This window comes from Coenobita brevimanus, chromosome 26 (assembly GCF_032717465.1).
Source record: "Coenobita brevimanus isolate Jiangsu-jjx chromosome 26, ASM3271746v2, whole genome shotgun sequence".
Lineage (NCBI taxonomy): Eukaryota > Metazoa > Arthropoda > Malacostraca > Decapoda > Coenobitidae > Coenobita > Coenobita brevimanus.
The window spans coordinates 15,124,503-15,137,925 of record NC_136979.1 but is presented as its reverse complement, the minus strand read 5'-3'; the positions used below and the strand labels follow the sequence as shown (position 1 = coordinate 15,137,925).

At 43.8% G+C, this 13,423-nt stretch overlaps 1 pseudogene; it reads left to right on the top strand.

Annotated features, from left to right (window-relative positions):
* The first annotated feature begins 6,775 nt into the window (after window positions 1-6,775).
* LOC145394240 (5S ribosomal RNA) lies at window positions 6,776-6,895 on the top strand (annotated as a pseudogene).
* The last annotated feature ends 6,528 nt before the right edge of the window (window positions 6,896-13,423 follow it).

Sequence of the window (13,423 nt, the reverse complement as noted above, 5' to 3'; positions counted from 1 at the left end):
CCCAGCCATTTCCAGAGAGACAGTCTCATATTCCTCAACTGGTTCCACTCTCGTAATATCCCTTACTCTTTCATTTGTAACTCTGTCTTGCCACTTTACCCTAAGAATCCTTCTCAGTATTTTATTCTCAAATCCTAATACTTTCTGATCTGTTGCAGTTGTACTGTACCATGACTCATGCCCATAAATTAAAACTGATCTAACCATGGACTTGTAAGTTTTTACTTTAGTATGTATACCGAAAGCATATTATTATTCCAAACCGATTTCAACATTACAACAGCTCGCCAAGCATGTCTAATCCTCTCCTCAATTTCACTGTTTAATGATCCGTTAGATGATACAATCGTTCCAAGATATTTAAAATTTTCTACATTCTTCACCACATTATTCCCAATTACACAATCGATTTGGTACTCCACGTTTATATTAATAATTTCAGTCTTTCCACAATTTACCACCAATCCCACTTTTTCTCCTTCCTCCACCAGACAATCAAGCACCCTCTGCATCTCGCAAATACTTCCGCAAATCAGTACAATATCATCAGCATAGTCCAAATCCATCAGCCTCTTATTTTCTTTCCGGTTAATACCTGCACCTGTTCTCCTTACAATCTTTCTCATAACGTAATCCATAACCAAAACAAACACCAAAGGCGAAAAAACACCTCCTTGAATCACTCCTGACCTAACTTCAAATGGATCACTCAAAGAACCACCCACCATTACCTTACAAAAAGTACCTTCATGCAGGCTTCTAATAATATTTACAAACTTTTCTGGTATACCATAGAATCTCATAATTTTCAACATAGCTCTACGTGAAACACTATCAAACGCCTTTTCAAAATCCTCAAATCACATACCAAGTGGCATTTTCATCTCAGTAGCTTGTTGCATCAGATGCCTTACAATAAAAATCTGATCATTACAACCTCAACCCTTTCTAAATCCCGCTTGTTCTTCCCTTAAAATTTTATAAATTATTGGCTCTGTTCTGTTCAACAAGATTTTGGAAAAGACTTTTGTAACTACAGGTGTCAAAGTTATCCCCCTCCAATTTCCACACGCACTTATATCTTCCTTTTTGGGTATTTCTGTAATCACTCCATTTTTCCAGTCTTCTGGAATTCCACCATTATCCCAAGCCACATTAAAAAGTATTAAAAGCGCATTCATCAACTCATCATTTTCCACCTTAAGCATTTCATGAAATATTCCATCCTCTCCTGGGGCCTTAAAATTCTTTAACTCCTTTATAGATTTTGCTACCTCTTCCAAGATTATATCCCCTGTTTCTATCTGCAGATCTCTTTCGGCTGGCAAAATGTCCTCTTCAGCTGGGATTGGTCTGTTTAGAACAGAATCAAAATCTTCTTTCCACCTTCCATTTATATCCAAATCTTTAGTCAACAAGTTACCATTTCTTTCTCGTACAGGTATTTCTTTCGTTTTCTTTTCAGTCCCAGTTAACTCCTTTATGGCCTGATACACTGCTCTTGTGCTCTGACCATCATTTTTACTTAATTTCTGTCTCTGTTGCCTTTTCATCATGTAGCCTCTTCTTATCACGTCTAACGAGTCTTTTTACTTCAGAATGTAAACTCCAGTACTTTGCTCTAAGTACTTCAACTACCTGGCCATCAACATGTTGTTCTTCACCTCTTAACTTCACCTCTTTCCATTTCTGAATTGCATTGCATGTTTCATCTGACATCCACTTTTTCCTTCTCGCTTTTCCCTTTTTCTTAATAGTAACCTTAGCACTCTCATGCAAAACCTCTTTTACCTCTCTCCACATTTGATTAATATCATTGTCTTCAGATTCCATCAAAATCTGCAGGACTAGAAACCTATTCCTTCATTCCCACCGAAACTTTTCCTTCGTGTTCTCATCATTTCTCAGCTCATCAAAATCATATTTATTACCTCCTGTACAGTTACCATTAACGTTTCTCTTAAATTTTATTTTAATCTTTGACACAACAAATTGATGATCACTACCTATATCTGCCCCCCTTCTTACCCAAACATCTTGCAAATAACTCCTATGCCTGCAATGTGGTCAGTTTGATTACAGTATTTACCACATGGTGAAATCCAAGTAGTTTTATGTATTTTTCTATGTTCAAATATAGTTCCACCAATCGTAAGGTCATTTGCCAATCAAAAGCTTCCAAATCGCACCCCATTTTCGTTTCTTATACCAACATCCTCCTTACCCATACAATCTTCAAAGCCATCCCTACAACTACCAACAATCGCAGTAAAATCACCAATGCAAACTAACACATCATGTCTTGCCACTCTATTCACTACATCCTGCAGCTTCTCATAAAAGTCATCCTTCATTTCATCAGCAGCCTCATTTGTCGAAGCGTACCCTACAACCATACTGATATTTCCATGGTCAGATTTTAAACGAGCATGAAGCAAGCGCTCATCAACTGGCTCAAACTCACATAGTACCTTACAAGCATCTCTACTCAACAGCAAGCATACACCTTGGTCATGATTTCCATCACTCCTGCCAGAAACCAACAAGGTAATACCATCTTCGAAGATAGATAGATAGATAGATAAAACAAAAGTGCAGATAAAACAGAAGTGATGATATCTAGGGTTGGTGGTGGTACTGTCAAAGACGAGGGAGAGTGGCCATGTGCAGTTTGTCACAAGGGCGTGGGAGGTAATTCCATCTTGTGCAGTGTTTGTGATAAATGGGTGCACAAGAGATGTAGTGGTGTCAGAGGTAGACTGCTGTGTAGGGCGTGTCGGGAAGAGCAGGTGGAGATTGTCAGGCGTGAAATGACTGAACTTGCTGGTGAGTCTCTTGAGTGTGTGGATGAGTTTTGTCATATGGGAGACCTGTTGTGTGCTGGAGGTGGGGTGGAGCTAGCTCTGTGGCTAGGGTGAGCAGTGGTTGGAAGAAGTTCAGGGAGCTGTTGCCTCTCCTGACATTGAGAGGACTCTCCCTATGTGTTAAGGGGTCTTTGTATGCAGCATGTGTTCGGAGTGTAATGCTGTATGGTGGTGAGACCTGGGCAGTAAAGGAGGAGGATATTCGCAGGCTCAGATGTAGTGTATTGGTGTTGTGATGAGGAGAGGTAGACTGAGGTGGTTTGGGCATGTGAAAGGATGGGGGATGATAATTGGGTGCAGAAGGTAAGAAGTGTTAATACTGGGGGTGGGGTTATGAGGGGTAGACCGAGAACGACATGGGACGAGGTCATTAAGTGTGACCTCAGGGTTATGGGACTGAACAGGGAGGCTGCAATAGATCGTGCAGCATGGAGAGCCGCCATTAGATGACCAAGGCCGAAGCATGCAAGCATGTTGGAGCCTACAAAAACGAAAACAAATATATATATATATATATATATATATATATATATATATATATATAAAGAGAGAGAGAGAGAGAGTTAAGGTAGCCGAGATGTTTCTCGATGTTGCCCGATGTTTACGGTAGCTAGCTCAGGTACGAGTCAGAGTTGTCAGTTTGCCTGCTGTTTGTCAGCTAGTTATTTTGTAAGTTATGCATTATTTTTTTCTGCTCTTTTTCTTTATTATATTTTATTTATGTGATTGCTTGTTAAATTATGTAATTTAAATATGTAGGGTAAATGATTTAGAGTGTTATGTACTGTAAGAAAACTTGCATTTTTTTGGTTGTCTCTGAGTTGGTAACTGTGCTCTCTCTCTAGAATACACCAGAACTGTGGAGAAGTAGATGAGTCTCGAACAATGCAAGATTATAAAAGGATGGATAAAAGACTAGAACAAGTTCAGTCGGTTTTCAGTTCAGTTTGAGTGTAGTGCAGTATCAGTTTGTAGCCTATAATTTTGGTACTTGTGAAAACAGTGAAGCGTTGTCAAGCATTAAGTGTAATAACAGTGAAGTGTTGTCATGCATTATGTGTTATAACAGTGAAGTGTTATCAAGCATTAAGTGTAATAGCTGTTAGTAAAGTCTGTATAGATACAGTGCTTGTGAGAATAGTGAAATGAAGTTGGAAAGCATTAAGTTGAATTATTTTGAAAACAGAGTGAACTTTAAGACGCAAGTGTTTATTTTCGCCTCAGCTGATCTTGTGTGTTGTACGCAGGAAGGCTGACCATAGGAAGAACAACTCACTGGGCAACGTCCTTCCTGTACTGTACTACTGCTATTGGAGCCTGTGGCAGTGTGGGACGGGGTTGTAACACTGGTTTCAGGAGTGCGGATTAAGTGCTTCAGTGAGTCTAATCTTCAAGATGGAGCAAGGAGGCGTGCAGACAAGATCCTGAGCTGGGCAGGAGGACGAGGTATCATTGGCAGCAATTATGAAGTTATTACAAACTTCAAAACTCCAAGCACAATTACAGGCCCAAAGTGAAGAACAGAAAGAGCTGAGAAACGAACTCAAAGGACAATTACAGGCAAAAAAGAAAGAACTTAAAGATAAGTTACAAGCACAAAGTGTACTACTGCAGGCACAAAATAAAGGACTGAAAGAACTCAAAGAACAATTACAGGCTCAGAATGAAGAACAGAAAGAACGATATGAACAGCTTCACCAGGCATTTCAGGAGCAACAGAGGTAATTACAATTGAGGGTGCAAGGACAGCTGGATGCTTTCATGGGGAAATGAAGGAAAATCAGGAGCAGTTGATGGAGGAAGTATACACTGAGCTACAGCAGCAGAAGTGTGAGGTAAGCAGTAACATGATGGCGTTCAGACAGCATCTAGACGACCAGGTGAAGCATGTAGGCAATAAGCTGCAGATTAGCGAGGGAATAGTGACAAAATGCAGACAGCATGTGGACAACCAGCTGAAGATTAGTGAGGGAATAGTGGCAGAGTGCAGACAGCATGTAGATAACCAGTTGAAGCATGTAGTTGACCATGTGAAGATAATCAGTGAGAAAATTGAGGCTGTAGAGAAATATTGCACTACTGAGCCTCAGGTTAGTGTACAGGGAACATATGACAGGAGTGGACAGTGTATGGTGAATCTTGACGGATCCCAGGTATCTAAAGGTAGCATTACAGGGTTGAATAATCAGAATTCAGAAGGTTTAAGTCCTGGCTCTAATTATGATGCCCCAGTTTTTAGGCCCCAAACCACTGAAGTGCATGGTTATAATGGCAGTCCAATTAAAAAGGAACCTCAAGAATTTGATGGTGGAGTATCTTCGGAAGCTTACCGTGCACAGTTTGAGTTACTTGTGGATCGGAATGGTTGGGATGATAGGCAGAGGGCAATGCAGCTTGCTACTAGCCTTAACCAGAGGCGTCCCATCGACGTATGGGCACATCGCAACGTTTTGTCACAGCTAGTCCAATCGACGTAGGAGTATGTCGCGCAATTGCAAGGTTCATAATGTGTACAATTTTCAATTTTCGCACGTGATTTTTGGTACGTATACACGGGACACCTTCCTCTACAAGATGCCAGGCAGGGACAATGCCTTACCCAGCATAACCCTCCCCTCCCCTCACGCCATCTCGGCAACTCACCTGTTATCAGTGACCTGGCCAATAAAGACATTCAGGACCAGAGTGATTCCCGAATCGATGACAATGTGGAGGACAAAATTTATGTAACATTAGAGGAAGAAACAGTCAGAAATTATGATCAGGTAATGTCGCCAAAAAAGATCAGGTATGTTGATGTGCTAGTGAGTGAAACAATGCTCATATTGCCTATATTACTATGTGAAAACCAACAGACTCTCGTACTACATATAAATTCGTACCAAATAAATAAATAAATACCGTTTATGAGTGGTGTGGAATAGTTACCCTCCCATACAACTCGTTTTCTTTGGAGCCAGCCTGATAGAAAACCCAGTAAGGTAAGGAGTACTGCTAGCTGTATCGAGTATTTTAAACCTCAGGAGAGCAATTTCTCTATGAATTTTCGATGTTTCTCCCCAAAAGTGGAGGTTTGAGCCAAAAAAAAAAAAAAAAATCCGAAATTGGTCGGGAGTGAGGGGAGTCAGTGGTGGTAAATCGGTCGGGACGTGACGGGTGAAGGGTGCCGCAGTGGAAATTCTGGGCCAGATGTCAGTGATGGAGAGGAACAGCTATCAGTCCCTAGTAGAAGTGCTGGAGCACAGATATGGAACCACATACCAGACTGAGGCTTACAGAGCAAGATTTCGGAGCTGTGTACGGGCTCGAGGAGAATCCCTACAACAGCTTGCTCATGACCTGGAGTGTATGGCATATAAGGTGTACCCTGGAGCTGCACTTAACCTGTTGGCTATTCTTCTGAGGGACCAGTTCATTGATGCTCTTGACAGTGCAAAGTTGAAAATGCAAGTGAAGCAGGCACAGCCAAGAAGCATGCAAGGATCACTAGCCAGGGCTCTAGAATTTGAGTCATACGTCAGTTTTTTTAATGCAAGGAAGAAGGAACCAAAGGCTGAGCCCGTGAAACAGTTCCTTCCAAGAAAAAACAAAAACAATACAAAAGAGAGCCAAATTCAAGATCCGTTCATTTTGAGATGCCTGGACACACTGCGTTTGAAAGACTGGAGATCATAGGAAGTTGCAAATACAGACAGAGGGAGACAGTTCCAGAGTTTACCTGTTGCATTAATGAAGGACTGGGAGTAACGGTTAACTCTTGCATTAGAGCATTGGACAGAAAAGGGATGACAGTTTGTTGCTAGACAGGTGCTACGCACCTGTTGTAGAGGTGGAGGGATGCAATCAGACAGTTCAGAAGAGCAGTGGCCATTGAAGTAGCGAAAGAAAAGAGATAAAGAGGCAACATTGTGGCAAAGAGACCATACCACGTTGAGTACACCGCTTCCCGTCCAATCAGCGAAGTTAAGCAACGTTGGGTCTGGTTAGTACTTGGATGGGTGACCGCCTGGGAACACCAGATGCTGTTGGCATAACGTTCTCCCTACGTGTCAAGTGGGGTTGGTGGAGGATTAGTGCCCCTCCCTGTAAAACAATTAACTCTAAGCCCTTGGCTACCCCGTTTGGGATACATGGCGTCTGGCAATGAATGAAAAAAAATGAGACAGAGGTTGAAGAGACCCAGTAAGAGGAGGAGAGTTGATGAGATGAAAAGCCTTTGACTCCACCCTATTGAGAAGAGCTGTATGTGGGGAGCATCCCCACACATGAGAGTTGTACTCTAAACAGGGGCAAATAAAACCCATGTACAAAGTCAACAACTATGCAGGGGTAAAGAAGGGATGGAGTCAGCTTAGCACACCTAATATCTTGGAAGCAGATTTTACAATAGATGCAATATGATCTTTCCAAGATAACACCCTAGTGAATGAGACCCCAAGCATGTTCAAGGATGATGCAGGATTGAGCTGGATATAATTAAACATTAGTGGGTACTCCTGTGGAAAGTTTTGACAGGTTGATAGGTGTAAAAACTGTCTTTGATGCAATAAAAACAAGATTATTTTTCCCACAATCAGAGATACGAGCCAAGTCAGACAATAGATGTGCCATAGCCTCATCCCTTGTTTGTTGAGGAAACATGCTGAGATGGACGTTGCGGGAACCGAATGGAAAGGTGAAGGGTGGAATCATCAGCATACAAGCAGATAGGATTAGATGTACAGCTTAGAAGATCCATGATGAATAAAAGGAAGAGAGTTGGTGATAATACAGAGCCCTGAGGAACACCACTGTTGATAGATCTAGGAGAAGAACGATGGCCATCTACAACAGCAGCTATAGAACGACCAGAAAGGAAGCTATAGATGAAGGCACAGATAGAAGGATAGAAGCTGTAAGAGGGCAGTTTGCAAATTAAAAATTTATGCCAGACTCGCACAAAAACCTTTGAGATGTCAAGTGCAATGGCAAAGTTTTCACCAAAGTCCCGAAAGGAGGATGACCAGGAGTCTGAAAGGTAGGTGAGAAGATCACCAGTGGAGTGTCCCTGACGGAACCCATACTGATGATCAGAAGGAAGGTTGTGATAGGAAAGATGCTATAAAATTTTTTTGTTAAGAATAGACTCGAAAACTTTAGTGGTACACGATGTTAAAGCAAATGGAAGATAGTTAGTGGGTTGGGAATGGTCACCCTTCTCTGGGATTGGCTGAATGAGAGCAAACTTCCAGCAAGAATGAAAGGTACAATTTGAAAGACAAAGGTGATAGAGTTTACCTAGCCAAGGTGTAAGCACAGAAGTACAGTTCTTGAGGACAACAGGAGGTACTCCATCAGGCCCATATGCCTTGTTAGTATTGAGGCCTGTGATGGCAGAAAATACATCAGCTGAATAAATTTTAATGTCAGGCATGAGGAAGTCAGAGGGGGGAAGTGATGGAGGAACAGCACCGGAATCGTTTAATGTGGAATTGGAGGAAAAAATCTGAGCGAAGAGATCTGCATTATCAGTGGAAGAAATAGCTACAGAGCCATCTGAGTAGAAAAGAGGAAGGAAGGATGATGAGGTAAAGTTGTTAGGAAGGTTTTTGGCAAGATGCCAGAAGGAGCGAGAAGATTTCGAGTTGGAGAGTTGAGAGCATTTAGTATGGATGAAATTAGTTTTGGCAAAGCGAAGAACAGACTTAGCATGATTCCAGGCAGAAACATTAAAAAGATGTGATTCAGGGGTGGGTTGGCTCAGGTAGCTTTTGTAGGCCCTCTTCTTGTTGCCAACAGCATTAGAATAAGTGTGAATAAACCAAGGCTTTCTTGCATTAGTCAAAGGATATGAAAAAGGAATGTATGCTTCCATGCCCAGGAGAATAACCTCTGTAATGTGCAAGGCACACTCAAATGGCTCCCAGCCATGGAAACAATAATCATTCCAGGGAAAATAAAAGAAGTAATTAGATGCCTGAGGGGTCTCCCAGTCCACAGCTCCAAAATGCCACAGATAACATTTCTTTGGAGGGTCCACAGGCCGCACCGGAGCGATAGGATAAGTAAAGGTAATAAGGTTGTTGGAGGAGCCCAATGGAGAGAAAAGATTAACAATGTAAGCAGAAGGATTAGTTGACGGGAAGAGGTCAAGTATGTTGGAGCTCTCTCCGAGGTGGTCAGGGATATGGGTAGGGTGCTGTACAAGCTGCTCTATGTCATTAAGGATAAAAAAGATGTAGGCTTGTTCACCAGGTGGATCAGTGAAAGGAGAGGAGAGCCAGAGGTGGTGGTGAACATTCAAATCTCCTAGAGTGGAGATTTCAGAGAAAGAAGAAATGGATAGAATATGTTCCATCATAGAAGATAGTCGATGAATTTTTAATAGTGGAATTAGGAGATAAGTAAACAATGCATATATATTTGGTTAGGGAATGACAGGACAGCCGAAGCCAGAGAGTAAAGAATTCAGAAGAATCAAGTTCAGGAACACGAGAGCAAGGTAGGTTGTTGCATACATATACAGAACAGCCACCGTCGGCTTTGAAATGAGTATAGAGAAAGTGGGAGGATACAGAAAAGGGTTTGCTGTCAGTTGCCTCAGACAGCTGAGTCTATTTAGAAGAAAAGGTGAAGTTTAGAGGAGGAGAGGTGGTGTTCAACAGAGTGAAAGTTAGAGGAAAGGCTGCGAATGTTGCAGAAAAAAGAAGAAGTGAGTCAGACAGGGGTTCCAGGCACATTGAGTCATCACCAGGAGAGGGGCAGATGGTGGGGGCATTTATGGTCCTCCCCCCCTGGGGACTCTGAGGAATGGTTATAGTTCACCATTTTTCTTTAATTTTGATAATGGTAGTGTAGTGTGTACTGTGCATGTAGATTGATGTTGACAGAGAAACTTGTATTGGAGATCATGCTGGCCTACTCTCTGTGTTACTGAAACACTGAAAAAGTTCAGCAAAGGGGGATGGTTGGGAACTTGTCCCGAGGGCTGTGAAACGGGAGCTCTGGGTCTCCCTGTCGTCAGCTTTCCATCCACCTTGGAAGTACTGCCCTGCTCGACTGGTGCTGTACATCCACCTTTCAGACAGGTCGTTGTGCAGGATTCAAGACAAGAAAGAGACAGGTTTGTGAAAAGGAAAAATTTGAGGGAAGTTGCCCACAGAAAAGAGGACTGCTACAAGTGGAAGAGGGAACAGGAGAAGACTGAAGGAGGTATCTGGTTCTGTGGGAAGTCAGGGCACAAGAAGGAGGATTGTCACAAATGGAAGGAGCAAGAACAGAGCAGCGTAAGGAAATCTTCACTTGTAACAAAAGCGTGTTGGACATGTAGTGAGGTGGGACACTTCAGTTCCGAGTGTCCGAAGAAGAAAAAGGATGATAAGAAGAGGGTTGTGGAAGGCCAGAGAGAAGCAGAAAACTAGTGGAGGCTGGTGTGATGGGGCAACCACCAGCTAGCTTTTCCCAAGTAGCCCCACAACCAAGAAAATGCAAGAGGACAGCAATCAACAGTATGCAAATAGATGGAAGGATGTGTTCCCTGGTGATTGATTCGGCCTCAGAGCAGTCTTTTGTGAGGCCTGATGTGTTACATCACCAGTATCTGCCTGAGTCATCCGAACAACTGTGTGGCGTAACTGGGCACCGCGTGGAACTGAGGGGACCCCTGGATGTCCGGATTGAAGTGGCAGGGCAAGAGGCTACTCTTCCAGTCTACATGGCCGACATGGAGGATCATTGCCTTCTGGGTCTGGACTATCTGATGTCCTTGGGATGTGAGCTGGACTTTTGCTCCATGAAGATGAAGGTTCAAGGAAGGTCTGTTCCCGTCACGGCAGTGAAATGTACCAGTTCTGGTGGCGATGTGAGGGCGCTCCACACTACAGTGATACCCGAAAATCAGAACTGTTTCTCCAGTGTAAGGTGAGTGGCTCTTTTGACAGCTGTATAGGGGTAGTGGAGCCTGATGTACGGTGCAAGACGAAGGCAGGAGTGATTGTGGGGAGAACACTGGTGGAAACAGGTGCAGATGAAGTGCCAGTTGTGGTGGCCGTTTTCTCCCGTGAGCCACAGAAGATCAACAAGGGAGAAATTGTGGGACTGTTCTAGGCAGTGGACCCTGAGTGGCACCAGAGGAAGGCTTGTAAAAGGAGCATAGTCAAAGAAGATGAGTATCTGCCAGAGCACTTACAAGACCTTTTCTCAAAGAGTTGCCAATGCCTGGATGGCTCACAAGTGCTGAAGTTGAGGCAGCTGCTGACAAAGTTTGTTGATGTCTTCTCCACCGGAGACCTACTATACCTGGGGTTCACTGATCTGGTGGAGCATAGAATAGAGACTGGGGATCACTGCCCGATTAAACAGCCAGCGTGGAGGATGACGCCAGCCTAATGGCGAGAAATAGAGAAGTTGATGGATAATCTCCAAAGGAGTAATAGAAAAGTCCAGCAGTCATTGGGCATCAGCAATGGTTCTGGTAAGGAAAAAGTATGGCTCAGTAAGGTGCTGTATAGATTACTTAGCCCTGAATGAAGTGACAGTGAAGGATGCATATCCCTTGCCAAGACTTGATGACACCCTGGATACTTTGTAAGGTGCTAAGTGGTTCTCCACCCTAGACATGAAGACAGGTTACCACCAGGTCAAGGTTGCAGAGAAGGACAAAGAGAAGACAGCCTTTTCATATGAGCGGGGTTTATGGCATTTTAAAGTGATGCCATTTGGCCTATGCGATGCCCCAGCTACTTTTGAGCACCTCATGGACCACGTACTTGAAGGCCTGCACTGGCAGACGGCTCTCGTCTATCTGGACGATGTAATTGTGTTCGGATGGACTTTTGACCAGGAACTGGAGAGACTGTCGGAGATGTTGAACAGGATCCATGCAGCACACCTCAAGCTGAACCCCCCAAAATACTACTTGTTTCAGAAGGAAGTAAAGTACCTGGGATACATTGTACGTGAGAATGGTATCCATACTGACCAAGAGAAGGTGGTAGCTGTAGAAAACTGGCCAGTTCCAACTTGTGTGAGAGAGCTACTGAGTTTCCTGGGCTTGTGCACCTACTATCAGCGTTTTGTCAAAAACTTCGCAATGATAGCTGCACCTCTTCACAAGCTGTTCGGGAAAAGGCAGAAGTTTGCATGGACAGTAGAGACTCAGGAAGCCTACGATGAACTCAAGCATGCATTGGCAAGCTTTCCATTATTGCCGTAACCATACCAGAATCTGCCACTTATCTTGGACTGTGATGCTAGTGACCATGGTATTGGTGGAGTCCTGTCACAGAAGAAGGATGACAAGGAATTTGTGGTGGCGTATTACAGCAAGAAGCTCAGCCCACCGGAGCAGAACTACTGTGTGATCCATAAGGAGGTCTTGGCAGGTCTTGTACGAGTCTTACTTCATCATCAGGACGGACCATGCAGCACTCAAGTGGCTGAAAACACTAATGAATCCAGAAGGACAACTGACACGCTGGCTGGGGAAGCTAGACCAGCACAATTATGAGGTGCAGCTCTGTCCTGGGCGAGTACAGTACGTGGCAATGCTGACAGCCTGAATCATCGGCCTTGTGGTCCAGAGTGCCGGCAGTGTAGTAAAAAGGAAGATCATAGAAAGAAATGCAGTGACAGGGCCACTGTCAGATAAAGACCTCAAGAGGATGCAGATGGAGGATGCAGATTTACAACCAGTGCTAGAGTGGCTGCAGCAGAGTACAGTGCGACCATCATGGGAAGATGTTTCCAGGTTAAGCCCTGCAACCAAGAGTTACTGGAGTCTGTGGGACCTTCTTTGTTTGAACAGCAGACTACTGGAGCATCAGTGGGAGACAGCCGATGGCCTCAGCAAGTATTGGTAACTTGTGGTTTCGAAGAAGATGAAGTCCAAAATCTTGGATGGGTCCCATAACCAGATCACTAGTGGGCAGCTGGGAGTGAAGAAAACTCTAAGCCGGCTGCAACAGAGGTTCAACTGGATTGGCATGCATCAGGACGTTGAAGAGTGGTTTTGTGCCTGTGATGTGTGTTGTGCCAAGAAGGGACCTAAGAAACGTGGCTGCACCCTTCTCCAGCTGTACCAAGTGGGTGCACCGATGGAAAGAGTCGCGGTGGACATTGCTGGACCTTTGCCACTCACTGATAGAGGAAACCAGTATATACAGTATGTGTTGCCATGGACTACTTCACCAAGTGGCCAGAAGCCTATGCCATCCCTGATCAAGAGGCTGCGACTGTTGCTCAGGTGTTGGTTGATCAGTTTTTCTGTCGTTTTGGGATGCCACAAGAGCTACATTCAGACCTGGGTAGAAACTTCGAGTCTGCTGTGTTCCATGAATGCTGCAAGTTATTGGGGATCAAGAAGACCAGGACGATCCCACTAAGGCCACAGTCAGATGGGATGGCGGAGTAATTCAACTGGACCCTGGGACAAGAATTGGCCAAACACTGCATAGATGGACAAATAGAATGGGACCAGAAGTTACCTGCATTGCTGATGGCATATCAGTCTGCATCCCATGAGTCTACCGGCTACACCCCTGCAAAACTTATGTTGGGCCATGAGTTACGTTTACCTATTG